Genomic DNA, 17269 nt, shown 5'->3' on the forward strand with positions numbered 1-17269 from the left:
TGGAGTTGGGGAGCAAGTGCAATGTGTCCAAGTTTGCAGGCGACACTAAGATGAGTGGTAAATCAAAAAGTGCAGAGGATACTGGAAATCTGCAGAAGGATTTGGATAGTTTAAGTGAATTGGCTAGAGTCTGTCAGATGGAATGCAATGTTGACAAATGTGAGATAATAATAATAATAATAATAATAATAATAATAATAATAGCTTATTGTCACAAGTAGCCTTCAATGAAGTTACTGTGAAAAGCCCCTAGTCGCCACATTCCGGCGCATGTTCGGGGAGGCCGGTGCGGGAACGGTTATACATTTTGGTAGGAATAACAGCAAAAGGGATTATTATTTAAATGATAAAATATTAAAACATGCTGCTGTGCAGAGGGACCTGGGAGTCCTTGTGCATGAGTCGCAAAAAGTTGGATTACAGATGCAACAGGTGATTAAGAAGGCAAATGGAGATTTGTCCTTCATTGCTAGAGGGATGGAGTTTAAGACTAGGATGGTCATGCTGCAACTGTATAAGGTTTTAGTGAGGCCACGCCTAGAGTATTGTGTTCAGTTTTAGTCTCCTTACCTGAGAAAGGCCGTACTGGCGCTGGAGGGTGTGCAAAGGAGATTCACTAGGTTAATCCCAGAGTTGAGGGGGTTAGATTACAAGGAGAGGTTGAGTAGACTGGGACTGTACTTGTTGGAATTTAGAAAGATGCGGGGGGGGGGGGGGGGGGGGGGGATCTTATAGAAACATATAAAATTATGAAGGGAAGAGATAGGATAGATGAGGGGAGGTTGTTTCCGCTGGTGGGTGAAAGCAGGACAAGGGGGCATAGCCTCAAAATAAGGGGAAGTAGATTTAGGACTGAGTTTAGGAGGAATTTCTTCACCCAAAGGGTGTGAATCAATGGAATTCCCTGCCCAGTGAAGCAGTTGAGGCTCCTTCATTAAATGTTTTCAAGATAAAGATAGATAGTTTTTTGAAGAATAAAGGAATAAAGGGTTATGGTGTTCGGGCGGGAAAGTGGAGCTGAGTCCACAAAAGAACAGCCATGATCTCATTCAATGGCAGAGCAGGCCCGAAGGGCCAGATGGCCTACTCCTAGTTCTTATGTTCTTATTTGGGGACATCACAAGCATCAGCATACCAGGAGTGCAATGGGATAGTCTCACCGTGGGAATTCAACCTTCCTGATCATTGTCTGCCTTTACTTTTGGCCTATATAATTTTATATACCCCCTCTGTTTATCTATGACACCTTTGTAAATTATTTTTTAAAATTGTCACTTCGGAACTTTCCTTTGAAATTCAACAGCTGATAAGCCAAGTCCCCACTTACCTTATAAGGCAAATTTTGGATCCAAAATATTTACTTCGAAATCAAGCACACCTTAACCCCTCATTAACGTCCTTACCCTTTTATCTCCCTGTTCTCACAGACAAGCTGGCTTCAATAACATTCCCCCCCCCCACAATTTAATTAATCATGGACACACACACATATCATTCTTTTTAGAATACCACAATCTCAAAATTATATTTTTAAAAAGATCTATCATCACAAATATCTTTACTAGATTTTTCAGCATCCTGTGCTTTAAAATGGTAAAAGCTAAAATTAACAAAGTTAGACTACAAGAATCGAAATGAAGAACCAGAATGTTTCCTGTCCTGCCACCAAAAGAGTCGGCGTGGAACATACCCCGCCAATCATAAAAGCCCCACATCCATTTTGGCTGGAGTAGTACTACTGCACAAATGAGCCACAGAGCTGCTGACCAATCTGGAATTTCCTTACTTGTCAGCAGTGGGGGGGGGGGGGGGTGCAGGATTTGCATTCGGGGAAGGGGGCCAGCCGCCAGACCTAGCTATCAGGCCAACTGCTCAAAATGGAGGCCCGATAGCATGACTTGTGATTGAATCCCTCACGATCTCCACCATGCATATATTCGCCTGACAAGGGACAGTGAATAGCTTCTGGCCACCGCCCTAGCGCCAGCGCAAACCAGAAGCAATTCAACTCCGGCAGGTGAACATAGTCTCCCAAATGGAGAATCCTGTCACATGCCAAATGAATTGGCTGAAGACTGGTATCTGTGATGCTGGTGAACTGAGGAAGAGGTGAAAATTATACAGGGGGATGATTCGGGTACAAGAAAATAATAGCTCCAATGGGGACAAAGGTATCTCAATTACTTAAATTTGGAGAAATTGCTCCAGATCTATAAAACACCAAAGGGACCAGATGGCAATCTCTCAATAGAAGTTAATTCAATAAAATGTTGTTTTTAACTGGGTTTCTTGCCTATAATTAAACATCATAAAAATCCGGCTGCAGGCTTTGGTTCAAGTGATTTGGTGAATAATTTTTATTTATACGCTCCACTGATAAAACCAGCCCCAGCCCCAAGTAATCAACCTATTATGTAAGCAATCAAATAAAGCAGGAGTGGCTGATTGGTACTTGGACAGTACATGTAACACATTATATTTAGCTACTCCTGGGCTGATGCACTATACTTACACAAAATAGAAAACAATTCTCAACTCACAATCTTCCGTTCTGAAGTGGCAGAAAACTACTAAACCCTGGTAAGTGGAAATAAAATGATACTTCCATTAAAAGAAATGTTGTTGCAATAAAAATTTGGATAATTGTATATTCAGGTTAGTGGGTTTAAATTGCGTGACGATTTTGAGCTATCACCATGCCAGTGACAGAATAGTTTGTGTGCATATACGGAAGCTATTTCAGGTGATTTAAATGAACTGCATAAGTTCCATGCAAATAATGTGGAGAAGCAAGGAAAGCCAATGAAAGAGATCAGAAATATGTCAGAGCATCAATAAGGGTTTATTTTTCTTTTCATTAAAGTGCATATGTCATGCACTGCTCATTTTTTCATTAATGCTGGATCTGTTAGCAAACATGTGCCTAAGCATGGAACTTTTTTGCACATGATACTAAAATGTTGTAGCCACAACAGTGGCATACAAGGTTACTGAGGTGTATTAAACTAGAACCTTCTGATTACATATCAGAAGTACTGTGTTTAATTTTGCTCATAATTCTTCAGAAGTAATATACATACATAGTAGAGGAGACAAGCAGCAGGAATATTCTTAAATGTAAAGATCATCACTGGGGAAAGATTAGAGAAGCTCAAACTCTACAATCCACAAAAGCGATGATTGTGCAAACTCCACACGGACAGTGACCCGAGGCCAAGATTGAACCAGTCTCTTCGGTAGTGTGAGGCAGCAGTGCTAACTACAGCGCAACCGTGCCACCCATCCTGTTTACCTACCTCTCCTGACTAATTAATATCAGGGTAGTTGAGATCATTCCAAATTATTGTTCCATATTTTTTATTCTTTTTTGTAATTTTTCTTTATTTAAGAGTGAGTTTGGCTCGATGGACCAAATGGCCCACTCTTGCACCTAATTCATATGTTTCACAAAACCATGTTGCCTCTGCCTGATTGTATTATAATTTTCTCAATGTATTGCTATTACCTCTTTAATAATGGATTTTAGCAATATCACTGACAGATATTTGGCTCACAAGCTTTAAGTTTCCAGCTTTCTGTCTCCCTCTTTCTTGAATAGAGGTATTACATTTGCGATTTGTCAACCTGTTGGGATCTTTCCATCCCCATGTAGGAAAAATACTCAAAGAGATGGAAACTAAATAGGGGATCATACATTTGCTTACATAAGCCTGGACATAGGCTAAATAGCAAGTGGTTTTCATTAGGTAGAGGGTTATCAATAATGGGAATATGTTACCAGTTTATATGGTAGATGTAAATCAGCTGCAACCATTCAAAGTAAGGCTGGACATGTTTCACGCCATGGCTAGCACAAGGTCTCAAGGGGTGACGGTTTTGGGGAGAGGGGAGCCGTGGGAATCAGCAGCAAGGTAGAAAGGGTGGCTGTCAGTGGCCTCCCCTTGCCTCATGACCATGCCCTTGATCATGTTGAGATTAGTGCAGGTCATGGGATCTGCCCGCCTCTCCAGCTGACATGCACCCACACAATTTTACCAGGCATAGAGGTCGCATATCGCCAGGCCTACCCGGAGCTGGGAAGATTGCAGTGGAAGTGGGAAGAGGCACTTCAGTGGTAGCTAATTGGCTACATAAGGAACTCGAGTGGAGGTGAGGCAGGAAGGTCAACCATGGCCTTGCTGCCCAGAACTTAAATATTTTTTTAAAAATAAATTTATAATACCCAATTCATTTTTTTCCAATGAAGGGGCAATTTAGCGTGGCCAATCCACCTAGCTTGCACATCTTTCTGGGTTGTGGGGGCGAAACCCATGCAAACACGGACAGTGACCCAGAGCCGGGATCAAACTTGGGACCTCGGCACCATGAGGCCGCAGTGCTAAGCCACTGCGCCACCGTGCTTCCCCCAGAACGTACATCTTGTGGAGGCTGGAAGGCAATGGATATCAGTGCCGACGCTAACCGACACATTTTCAGGACTGCACACATTCTTCCTAGCCTCCTGCATGGGGAGAACATTCTAGCCACCGTGTGCAAAAGATATGAAGGACATTAGTCGTGCAGCATAATTGTCACAAAAACCTCCTGAACTTCTTTCCACCACTTTACTAAATCAAAAAGGAATTTCCCACATTTTGTTACCTGAATTGGCCCAGGGTTTAATAATTTTGTCTTTTCCAGGGTATAACATAGCTGCTAATGGAAGGATACATGATAATCATGTCCTTAGTTGCATCCTAACAGATTAGGACTGATTAAATTTAACAACTAGGTTTATTTTATTTTCCTTTTTAACATTTTGCATATTTTTCAATTGATCCATTCAGATATTCAAGCACATTCAGTTATTGTCCTCAGGTCGCTTCTCTGCCTTTTGGCTAAGATGAGCGTGAGGTCAGGTGTAATGCCTGGATCTGGTATGTCTCTCTTGTGGGGATCATGTATTAGATTCAATTTGAATTGGTTTTTGAAGCAGGCAAGGAGCTGGATTAGGGATTTGTCCCTGCCACACTCTGAGATCTGGCTTTGTAACTCTAGTAAAGTAATTTTAAAAAAATTGTTGTGCTCATAAATTTGTACACAATCTTATCCACGAACTTCAACATTCACAGTCAAGTTCATATAATTGCATCTTCAATTGATAAACTGAGCCATCACCAACTCCTAAGCAATAACTCACCATTTTACAAGGGGTATTTGAATCTGAGTTGGGTTCCACCCTACTTTACAGACATTCTCTCATTCCTAAAGGTATACAAAAATAGCTGACAGGTATTTGTAGTCTGAACCACAAGTCACGCTTCAAAAGTCTGATCCTAGGATCAGACTACCAATAAAGCTTAGCTTTGTAAAGAATAAGACAATAAATATAACCTTGCAAAATTACCCTCAAACTCTTTTCTTTAAAGATATCCAATTGTAGATTTGACAATAGTAGTTCTTTTTACAAAATACAAGAAAATAACAGTGGAAGAAGTATTACAAACCATATAGTGTGCAGCAGTTCCTTTCTTGAAATCCTGTCACTTTAACTAGAAGCAAATACTTTATTTAAAAAAACACTTAGTATACCAATTTCAGCATAATTATAGACTGGCTTGCACGCATGTGAAACGGGGTTTAAACTACCCTGAATAATTTCATGTGGGAAAAGATCATTTCTGATAAATTTTCAATTCCCATGCTTTTTCTCTTCCCTACATTATCATTGTTTAGAAATTAAGCTAAGTCATAAATTCTCCTCTTCTAAGATGCATAATCAAGTCTAAATAACTATAAGTTGGCTTTCTCGAAGGTGAATTTCAATATGGATAAACATAATGTAACTTAGCTTTTGTATGTTTAATAAGCATGCCATATTTTATAATTTATCAAATTAGGGAGAGGTATAGATTTGGTTTACTCCCCACTCCACCCTTAAACCCCAGAATGTCTCATTTTGAGTTAAAAATCCATTTCGGAGACTATGGGCGGGATTCTCTGGCCGCACCTACCTGGCCACCGGAAATTCCCATCCGAGGTCAATGCAATTCAATGTTCCATGCCATGCAAATTTATGTACGGCATGGACTATGATGGGTTCCCAAGGGAATCCCGATATCGGGCTGTCACCTTGAACAGGTGGCCCAATTGCGGAGTCCCCCGGCCGCGGCCCCCTTGCACTGCAAGTCAGCCCTGACCCGCCCACACCACCCCACCCACTGCATGGCAGCACGCTACCTCCGGATTGCCTGAGCGCCCACCCCCAAGTACAGGGGTGATCTGCCCCCGAATAAAACAAAATAGGGGGAACCGCCCACAAGGACCCCTTTAATAGGAGGATCCCCACATGAACCCGTGTAATAGGGGGACCCCAAACTGGGACACCCTGCCTAGAGGAACCCCCTACACAAACCCCCCCCCCCCTCCCCCACCCACCAACAGACACCCTTAGAAAAGGGACACCTGTCTGGAAGCTAGAGAGCAGTCCAGGCAGGGGCTGTGGAACGCATCATGGGCGGGATTCTCTGACCCCGCACCTGGTCAGAAAATCACCGGGGGGGGGGGGGGGGGGGGGGGGGGCGCGCGGGGCGCGAATTCCGCGACGCCACTCCGACGCTGGGCCGCCGATTCTCCGGCGACCAGAGAATCGGTGGCAATGGCGCCAGCGCGGTCGCTGCAGCGCCGGTAGGGGGCCGCTCAACGAGGCGCCCCCGGCGATTCTCCACGCTCGACGGGCCGAATGCCTGCCAAGTTTGGCCGAGTCCCGCCGGCGTCGTTCGCGTGTGGTGCTACCCGGCGGGACCTCGCCGTTCTGGCTGCAGGGGCCGACCTGGTGTGGGGGAGGGGGAATCCGACTCCAGGGGGGGTCCTCCACAGTGGCCAGACCCGCGAACAGGGCCAACTGATCGGCAGGTGGGCTAATCCCGGGGGAGCCTATGTTCCTCTGCGCCGGCCCCCTGTAGGGCTCCGCCATGTTGCCCGAGGGCCGGCACGGAGAAGGCAACCCACGCGCATGCGCGGACCCGCGCCACCCGTGCTGGCGCCCGTATCAGCAGCTGGAGCTGAGTGATACACTCCAGCGCCGTGCTGGCCCCCTGTGCGGCGCAGGATCGCCGTTCCGGCGTTTACGACGGCATCAACACTTAGCCCCATTATCGGAGAAACACGCCCTATATCTGTAATACTTACCTTGCAGCTCCTGTGTCCATTCCTCAAAGGAGAAAGCTGTGCCTGTTCCCACAGATACACTGTCTGCAATGCATTCATGGCTTTAGAATAGTGGTTTGTGATTGATAGCTCTTTACAAGATCACACTTGTCCCTGTCCTTTCTTAATGTCATCTGCAAATTTTCCTTGCATTCTATTTCTTTATTAATAAAGATACGGGTGACACATGCACTGCTTCCCCAGGTTTTTCTATTCCTTCTCAACTTTTCAAATTGTACTGTTTACTTCATGTTGTCTCCTCAGTCTTCCGACTAAAATGTTTCACTGCATCGTGTAACTATTTCACCAATCTATGGGTGGAATATTGAGCCTACGTTGGCCGTCAGCGAGAACAGCAACGCAGGCAGAAGATACAGCTCTCACCGTATTTTCCAATTTTCCAGGCCCTCGGCGATGGCGTAACGGGAATCCTGCCATGGAAGGATTATTTAAATACATTAGAATATCATTACAGAAATGCCAATTCGGGGAAACCACAGATTTGAGCCAGGGAAGTGGGACGGAAATTTTGGGAAATGGGAGGAGAAGGGGATTAAGGCACGAAAAGGTTTGTTTTTGGGGGGTCGGTATGCAGGATTGAAGGAACTGGGAGCGAAGTATGGGCTGGAGCAGGGGGAAATGTTTAGATACATGCAGGTTCGAGATTTTGCCAGGAAGGAGATACAGAGCTTCCCGGTGGAGCCGGCCTCCACATTGGTGGAGGAGGTGCTGACACAGGGGGACTGGAGAAGGGGGTAGTGTCAGCGGTTTACAGGGCTATTTTGGAAGAGGAGAAGGCACCACTGGAAGGGATAAAAGCAAAGTGGGAGGAAGAGTTGGGAGAGGGTATGGAGGAGGGGTCCTGGTGAGACATGTTCCGGAGTGAACGCCTCCACTTCATGCGCGAGGTTGGGGCTGATACAGCTGAAGGTGGTATATAGAGCACACCTCACAAGGGCGAGGACGAGCTGGCTCTTTGAGGGGATAGAAGATGTGTGTGAACGTTACAGTGGAGTGCCCGCAAACCACGTTCATATGTTTTGGTCTTGTCCAAAGCTGCAGGATTACTGAAAGGAGGTTTTTAGGGTAATCTCTAAAGTGGTGCACGTCAAACTGGACCCGGGCCCTCGGGAGGCATATTCGGGGTGTCGGACCAGCCGGGGTTGGAAACGGGTGCGGAGGCAGATGTTGTAGCCTTCGCCTCGTTGATCGCCCGAAGGCGTGAGATGGAGAGCAACCTCTCCACCCTGTGCCCTGGTTTGGCGGGGAACCTGTTGGAATTCTTGTCTCTTGAGAAGGTTAAGTTTGAACTGAGGGGACGGATGGAGGGGTTCTACAATTCATGGGCGTTATTCATTGTGCCCTTTCAAGAACTGGATAACATCGAACATTAGTGTGAGGGGGGGGGGTTGGGAAAGTTGGGGGGGGGGGGGGGGGGGGGAGACATTATATTCATTACTGCTTATTGTTGGTGGGTGCAAATGTGGGAGAAAATGTGAAAAAGGAGAATAAAACATTTTTTTAAAAAAGAATATCATTACTGAGCCCTCCTGCTGGAACATCCCATCCCGCCTATGAATATGATGGCCGAATATTCATCAGTTGCCAGCGTGCAACAACTGCATAAAATGAGAACCTGAAGACCTCACCTCCGAAGGGGATATCGGGGAGAGTGCTCAGGTCGCCTTTATCCTCCAGGGTGCCAGTTACAGAGAGGGCAGCGAAGAGGACGCGGGGGACCCATATAGGTTCAACAAGGGGTCAGGGAGAGGGGGTTCGGACTCAGCATGTCGGGGGTGGGGTCGCACGCAGGCCTTCGCGGCCCTTCATGGCTGGAGGCTTTTAGGTTTCAAGGGTTCTGGCGTCTGGTAAGCAGACAGCGCTTCCCGCATCCTCCTTGCTGGGCTTGTGGTGATATCACTGCTGAGGGATTGTCTTCCAGAGTGGAAGCTGGAAGTGGGTGGGAGCAGGTGAATCCATAAAGTCATCACTGGGGGTGACTTTGAGGTTCTTGGGTGGGGTCCCATGAAAGACCAGGCTGCATGGGCAGAGTGGGGGAGTCTGACAAGGTTTTTTGATTTGATTTATTATTGTCACATGTAGACAGTGAAAAGCATTGTTTCCTGTATACTACACAGACAATGCATACCGTCCATAGGGAAGGAAGGAGAGACTGCAGAATGTAATGTTACAGTCATAGCTAGGGTGTAGAGAGAAGATCAACTTAATACAAGGTAGGTCCATTCAAAAGTCTGATAGCAGCAGAGAAGCAGCTGGGTGGAATTCTCCAATCCCGCGGCAGAGTGTCCACACCGTCGTAAACAGCATTGCGTTATACCACGGCGTGAACGGGCTGCTCCCACGTCTAATTCTGGCCCCTACAGGGGGCCAGCACGGTGCTGGAGCGGTTCGCACCGCTCCAGCTTTTGCGCCGGCACCAACGCGGACATGCGGCCTGGGGGGGGGGTACGACCCTGGGGGGCCTCCGATGTGGCCTGGCCCACGATCGGGACCCACCGATCGGCGTGCCGGCCTCTGTGGCAGTGGCCTCCTTCAACACGCCGGTCCCGACGCAACATGGCGCAGGGCTACAGGGGCCGGCACGTAGGAAAGGAGGCCCTCAGCCACAGAGGCCGGCACGCCGATCGGTGGGTCCCAATCGCGGGCCAGGCCACATCGGAGGCCCCCCAGGGTCGTACCCCCCTCCCCTCCCCCACAGGCCGCCACCTGACCCTTACACGCCGAGATCCAGCCGGCTCAGAGCAGGCTAGAACGGCGCCGGCGGGACTCGGCTCTTTTCCTATGGCCGCTCGGCCCATCTGGGTCAGAGAATCGGCGGGCTGCGCCAACCATGCCGGCGCCAATGCCGCCGATTCTCTGCACTGCAGAGAATCGCGTGCCGGCGTCGGGGCGGCGTGGTCCGTTCGCGGGGACTCTCCGGCCAGGCGCGGGGCTGGGAGAATCTCACCCGCTGTTCTTGCGTCGGTTGGTACGTGACCTCAAACATGTGTATCTTTTTCCTGCCGGAAGAAGGCAAGAAGGTGGAAGAGAATATGCGTGGAGTCCTTAATTATGCTGGCTGCCTCTCTAAGGCAGCAGGAATTATAGATAGAATCAATGGATGGGAGGCTGGTTTACGTGGTGGACTGGGCTACATTCACGACCTTTTGTAGTTTCCTGCGGTCTTGGGCAGAGCAGGATCCATACCAAGCTGTGATACAACCAGAAAGAATGCTTTCTATGGTGCATCTGTAAAAGTTGGTGAGAGTCGTAGATGACATGCCAAATTTCCTTAGTCTTCTCAGAAAGTAGTCTTGTTGGTGGGTTTTCGTAACTATAGTGTCAGCATGGAGGGACCAGGACAGGTTGTTGGTGATCTGGAAATCTAAAAACTTGATGCTCTCTACCCTTTCTACTTCATTCCAATTGATGTAGACAGGGGCATGTTCTCCACTACGCTTCCTGAAGTCGATGACAATCTTCTTCGTTTTGTTGACATTGAGGGAAAGATTATTGTCTTTGCACCAGTTCACCAGATTCTCTATCTCATTCCTGTACTCTGTCTCATCATTGTTTGAGATCCGACCCACTACGGTGGTGTCATCAGCAAATTTGAAAATCGAGTTGGAGGGGAATTTGGCTGCACAGTCAAAGGTGTATGAGGAGGAGAGTAGGGGGCTGAGGACACAGCCTCGTGGGGCACCGGTGTTGAGGATGATCGTGGAGGAAGTGTTGATGCCTATCCTTACTGATTGTGGCCTGTGGGTTCGGAAGTTCAGGATCCAGTCACAGAGGGAGGAGCCCAGGCCCAGGCCACGGAGTTTGGAGATGAGTTTTGTCGGAATAATGGTGTTGCAGGCTGAGCTGTAGTCAATAAATAGGAGTCTGAGGGGAGGATAAATAAATAGAGGAGGGGCTGTGGGCAGATGCCCTACGTAGGGTAAACTCTTCGTCCTCGTGTGCCAGGCTCAGCCTGATACAATTCAAGGTTCTACACAGGGCGCATATGACGGGAGCAAGGCGGAGTAGATTTTTTGGAGTGGAGGATAGGTGCGGGAGATGCGCAGGAAGCCTAACCACACCCACATGTTTTGGTCATGTCCGGTATTGCATGGGTTCTGGATGGGTGTGGCAAAAGTGATTTCAAAGGTGGTGGGGGTCCGGGTCGAACCAGGCTGGGGGTTGGCTATATTTGGGGTTGCAGATGAGCCGGGAGTGCAGGAGGCGAGAAAGGCCGATGTTTTGGCCTTTGCATCCCTAGTAGCCCGGCGAAGGATTCTACTTATGTGGAAAGAAGCTAAACCCCCGGGCGTGGAGGCCTGGATAAACGACATGGCAGGGTTTATAAAATTGGAGCGGATAAAGTACGCACTAAGAGGTTCGGCTCAAGGGTTCACCAGGAGGTGGCAACCGTTCCTTGACTACCTCGCAGAACGATAAGGGAAATGGAGACGGTAGCAGCAGCAACCGGGGGGGGGGGGGGGGGGGGGGGGGGGGGGGGGGCCCTCGCGGGCCCTCAGGGGTTTCATATAGTTGTTCATATATTAGTTATTTATACTGGCGTGTGGGACTTTATTGTATTGGAGCGTTATTATTTTGCTGTTGGCAGTTGCCGTTTAGTTAATATATTATTTATTTGTTTTAAAAAATGGTCATTGTTATTTATATTGCTTTAAAGTTGTAAAAAGGGGAAAATCCTGTATTGTTCTTGTTTGACCAAAAAAAATTTGAATAAAATATATATATTTATAAAAATAAATAGGAGTCTGACATAGGCGTCTTTGTTATCAAGGGGCGTTTCCAACCTCGTGAGGTCTGAAGACCCTCACATGGGGGAGGATGACTGTCGTGAGAATGAACTCCCACACTCAGATAGCACTGTGACACCAGAGGGCATGATATGGATGGAAGTTCAAGGCAGCTGGTTATAGAGGTCAGGCTGTCAGTGATTAGTGTATGGGCTGCTGGCTGTTCAAGTTGGAAGGCAGGACTGGATCTCAGTCCAGCTGCCCCTCTATCCCATGTAGCAGCCCAGGGGCGGCCAGGCACCCGAAGAGAAGAGAATCGGCAAGAATGCAGCCTGGGGCCTTCCATCTCGGAGACCCTTGGAATGACCAGCCATTTGACCCCCCCCCCCCCTTAGAACCATAGAATTGCTACAGTGCAAAAGAAAGCCATTCAGCCCATCGTGTCTGCACTGACCCTCTGAAAAAACTCAACCAAGGCCCACTCCCCCACCCTATCCCCGTAACCCCACCTAACCTTCATATCTTTGGCTACTAAGAGGCAATTGATCATGTCCAATCCATTAACCTGCACATCTTTGGACTGTGGGAGGAAACTGGAGCACCGAAGGACACCCAAACAGACATGGGGATAACGTACAATCTCCACACAATCACCCAAGGCCAGAATCGAACCCGGGTTCCCGGCGCTGTGAGGCTGCAGTGCTAACCATTGTGCCATCATGAGTGACACACCTTCAGCCCCGCAAATCGAGGAAGCCAACACAGCAACACCAAAGCTACCTAAAAGCAGGCCAGGACCATCAAGGTTCCATTCCCCCAAGGCCATCTCAGGCAATATGGTGTGGAAGTCAGAAGGCTGCCACAACTCAGCTACGAATCCTGGGGATACACCTAGACGAGGAGGGTGAGGAAGACTAAGAAACGACAGGTGCCTAGTGGGCACGGGTGAAGCTAGGCACTAGTAGAGAAAAGACACTATCATAATACTAGCTAGCATTAAAAATCACTTTGATAATCCATTAAGACAGTCATATCATGGTGCCATGCTCCACAAACCCCATACAAACTTGCCATTTCCTCTCTGTGCAGTGCGAGAATGGCAGCACAATGTCTCTCCCACCTCCCATACTGACAATGCAGAAAAGCCACGTTGCTCCTGGCGCAAGACCCCCAATACCATCCCTTCAATCTTCCAACCATTGGAAGGTCCCCAACCACACCCATATCAATTCTCAGGCCTCTCATATGTGCCAGCATTCTCTAGTTATGAAGATGCCATCGGCTGAAAATGCATGAGATTCTGTCCACGTCATAAAGAGGTGGTGAAACACACCGGGTCCCCTGACACCGGAGAGGACATCTGCAGCTGAGATGCGTTATTCTGCCTCGATGGGCTTCTGGAACACTCCCCGTTCAGTGGCAGGTGGCATCTGCTCTCTGTCAGGCAGGAGTCAGATATTTCATGGAGGTTAAGATGAGCATCGCTCTGTCCTCACAGTCCTGTCAGTGACTTTAGCCCATGAATAGAATGACCATGTAGATGATATCCCGCAGGCCTCCCACTAGTGCCTGAACCATGCAGTTGAAGGCTTGCACTGTGGGACTCTGTGCCCTCAGCCATGGTGGTCATGAGATGAAAAATGGAGAGGACATCGTCCTACACCAATTTCTCTGCTGGAAATGTCACTCTCACAGTGTTCGCATCATTGCATCAGACAGATGGCACCATCTTCTCGGACAGAAGTCTATGGTACTCCTCCAGTTGACCTTGCAGTCCGAGGAGGGATGCTGTAATCCCTTCCTGATGCTCCTGACTGTAGTAGTCAGAAGATGTGAGTCCCCATGTTGGGAGAAGTCTTCACATCCTAGTCCTGGTCATCACCAAACTGAGAGTCAATGAGGGCGTCCCATGCGAGCCCTGCCATCATCCAAGGTCCTTTCTCCTCCGTGGGTTGCCCATTGCTGCCCTCAAAATCCTCCTCAAACACTGCTGTGCCAAGTTGCATAGAGCGCAGCTGACCAGTATGCTGTGACACATCACCCAAGGACTGTATTGGAGAGCTACCCCCAACTGGTCCAGGCACCATAACCACAACTTGAGCAGTTGGAAGGCTTAGAAGCATAGAACCCACACAGTGCAGAAGGAGGCCAATTGGCCCATCGAGTCTGCACCAGTCCTTAGAAAGAGCACTCTATTTAAAACCCACGCCTTCACCCTATCCTCATAACCCAGTAACCCCACCTAAATTTTTGGACACTAAAGGGAAATTTAGCATGAACAATCCACCTAAGCTGCACATCTTTGGACTGTGGGAGGAAACCGGAGCACCCGGAGGGAACCCATGCAGACACGGGGAGAAAGTGCAAACTGCACACAGACAGAGACATTGAAATCAGGAACTCTCTTTGTTCTAATGGGGACATTTCCTATCTTCCCATTTCCCTGAAGTCATCCCTTGAATAGTTTGTATATTGCTCCATCACGTTGTCACAATTCAGCAACAAATGTTGAAATGTTTGTTCCTCAACCACAGGATTCCACCTATTAAAGTCACAAACACAAAGGTCCACTTTCTCCTGGTGTTTCTCACCAATCGGCTTTCAGAAAGTATTGTTTAATCTGCAGCCCATGAGAGCTGGGGAATGAGGGTGCCCTCGAAAGATGAAGTTGACATGCTAATTTCAGTCTTCACACACATTAAGAGGAAGCTAAGTGCCTGTGCCTCTGATTGGGGCCCAATTTTTAACCCTTTAGTGGGTGTCCACTGGCACTCTCGAGACCTTCCATGCCTGTTGGGCACTGCAGGGGCTGGGGTGCCTTATTAACTGCTTTGATCACATTTTGGTTTAGAGGACGGATGCCGGAGAGTCTGAAGATCAGGGCATTGTCAGGACTCCTCATTACTCACTTTGATGCTCCCTTCCTTTCAATTTTTGATTCTAGAGAATCGTGGAACAGGTCGAGCTGGCAATTCTTTTGATTGCGATCGACCAGCAGCGACATCGACCTACCTCTGCACATGATCAGGAGTAGCGCCTTGCAGAGGTTGAGGAGGCAGGGCCCATTGATTTTCCAGGAGCAGGGCCACACATGGTGGAGCCTTGGGGAGGAGACACTACCACCACTGGTGTTCCGATGTAGGATTTCTTACCTCCCGATGTCAGAGGTGTAGTGCCGGAGAAGACTGTGTCTGTCCCAGGGGATGGTTGACCACCTGGGCTAAGTGATGCAAGAGTTGGCACCACATGGGAGGCAACCCATTGACTGTGGCCCTGAACGTTACCGTCGCTCTGAGTGTCTATGCTAGCGGCTGGTTTCAGGGTTGCATGGACGACCTGTTTCCAGTCAGCAGCACACAAATGCATAAGGGAGTTCACGTGGGCACTATTTGCGAGTGCCCATATGAACATCAACTTGGATGGGGACAAGGCGAGCCAGGGCCATGGATTTCGCCACAGCGTTGGAATGCCTCAAGTGCAGGATGTCATCGATTGCACCCACATGTCTCTGCGTTCCCCATGGCAGCATGAGCACCATTTTTGAACTGCAAGGGATACCACTCCCTCAATGTCCAGCTCGTCTGTGACCATGCAATGCGCAAGATGCAGGTTTGTCCCCGTTTCCCGGGGAGCATCCATGATAGTTACATTTTGTGGCGCCTCGTTCATCCCAGCCATTTCTGAGGGAAAGTAGTAACTGGAGGGATGGCTCCTGAGGGACAAAGGGCACCCACTCGGGAGGTGGCTGATAAACAACTGTTGAAACTTGCTACAAATCTCATGCATCAACGGGTATGCTGCTTGGGCAGGCGACTGGACTTCCTTTGCAGCTCCAGCAGCTCTGGGGCGACAGTACCCAGGGGAACATCATTGGCCTTGGACACAGCAGAATTCCAGGCTCTGGCATCGCGTCCGAATACTGGATGCCTGCGACATGCCTGCCCCCGCCTGCTGTAGATCACCAGGTGTGAGGTACTCATCAGTGAGTGACCCAGAAGTCTGTCTGCTACTTAATTCACCAAGGTGCACTGGTGGAGGGTTCGGGTGTCAGGTGCGGTCTGAAAGATGTCTGCATCCGAGCTGCTTGGGTTCCATTGTGTCCAGAGGCCACGAGGATGGTACGGGTAAGTCTGCTGATTGACCTGCAATAGGAGATGGCATTAGTGCAGGACACAAGATTTTTAAAAATAATCTTTATTGTCATAAGTAGATCTACATTAACACTGCAATGAAGTTACTGTGAAAGCCCCTAGTCACCACATTCCTGCACCTGGTCGGGTACACGGAAGGTGAATTCAGAATGTCCAAATTATCTAACAGCACATCTTTCAGGACTTTCAGGAGGAAACCGGAGCACCTGGAGGAAACCCACACAGACACAAGGAGAACGTGCAGACTCCGCACAGACAGTGTCCCAAGCCGGGAATCGGACCTGAGACCCTGCCGATGTGAAGCAACAATACGGTTTCTTAACCTTAACAATATTTTGCATGCAAATACGGCTCTCATTCCAATTACACATACAGGCAAAGGCAACACTTGCATTTAGGAAGCAATCTTTCTTCTGTTAGGGACGTTTGCTCAGAACCCTTCTCCAAATCCTTCTCTCTGTGGCTTTTTTCATGACCTCTTCGATGACTGCTTACTTCCATCTTTCTTTCTTGTTTGTTCCAAATTGCTTCTGCTCTCAGCTCCGCCCAGCCTGTTGGAATGTCCCAACTGGAACTTATCAACTGTAATTGGGCTACTTGATTGCCCACTCCCGTTTACACAAAAGACTAGAGCTATGCCATTCATATGCAACTAATCTTCCATTAACAGACAGATGGGTCATCAGACTCTGGAATAGGATAATGGTTGGTCATGCAAGAATGACAATGGATCTCGGGTGAATCACCTTAGGCAGTCCCTAACGGGTTTAAGTCTGAATGGGTCCATGTGACTCAGCCAGGTTAGAACGGCGCCTATTTAACCTTTAAATTGTCTGCTACACATTAAACCCCCATTTCTGGACCATGTCCCTAATATCTCCCACATATTGATACCATCGTCTTTTGGAGTGAGCTGGCACTGACAATCACAGTCACAGTCACCCAGGCAGGGTTAGGCACCAATCTGGATAGACTTCTGCCTGATCGTGGGTAGCTGGTTCCCCAACTCTGCTTGAAGCCCCATTGAGAAGTTTGCTGAGGGTTCCTTCTCTAAAACGTGGTATAGTCTTTCCGGAAGTCATCCCCCCAATTAAACTTGGAAAAAGTGCCGGGGTGGTATTTAAAAGGACAGCCCAACTGATTCCAGATATTATGTTTTCTTGGAGCGTGCGTATCAGAGGC

At 48.2% G+C, this 17269-nt stretch overlaps 2 protein-coding genes across 4 annotated transcripts in view; one reads left to right on the top strand and one right to left on the bottom strand.

Annotated features, from left to right (window-relative positions):
• Positions 1-17269, bottom strand: part of idua (alpha-L-iduronidase) — a 354201-nt gene that overhangs the window by 243069 nt on the left and 93863 nt on the right. The gene's annotated exons all lie outside the window — the stretch shown is intronic.
• Positions 1-17269, top strand: part of slc26a1 (solute carrier family 26 member 1) — a 77888-nt gene that overhangs the window by 28660 nt on the left and 31959 nt on the right. The window contains exon 1 of one of the 2 annotated variants that reach the window (XM_072495756.1): positions 2502-2580. The exons of the other annotated variant lie outside the window; for it this stretch is intronic. The gene's annotated coding sequence lies outside the window, so the exon portion shown is untranslated. Of the gene's footprint in view, positions 1-2501; positions 2581-17269 lie in introns of those variants that run through there. 2 annotated transcript variants of the gene reach the window in all.

Source organism: Scyliorhinus torazame, chromosome 3, assembly GCF_047496885.1.
Source record: "Scyliorhinus torazame isolate Kashiwa2021f chromosome 3, sScyTor2.1, whole genome shotgun sequence".
Lineage (NCBI taxonomy): Eukaryota > Metazoa > Chordata > Chondrichthyes > Carcharhiniformes > Scyliorhinidae > Scyliorhinus > Scyliorhinus torazame.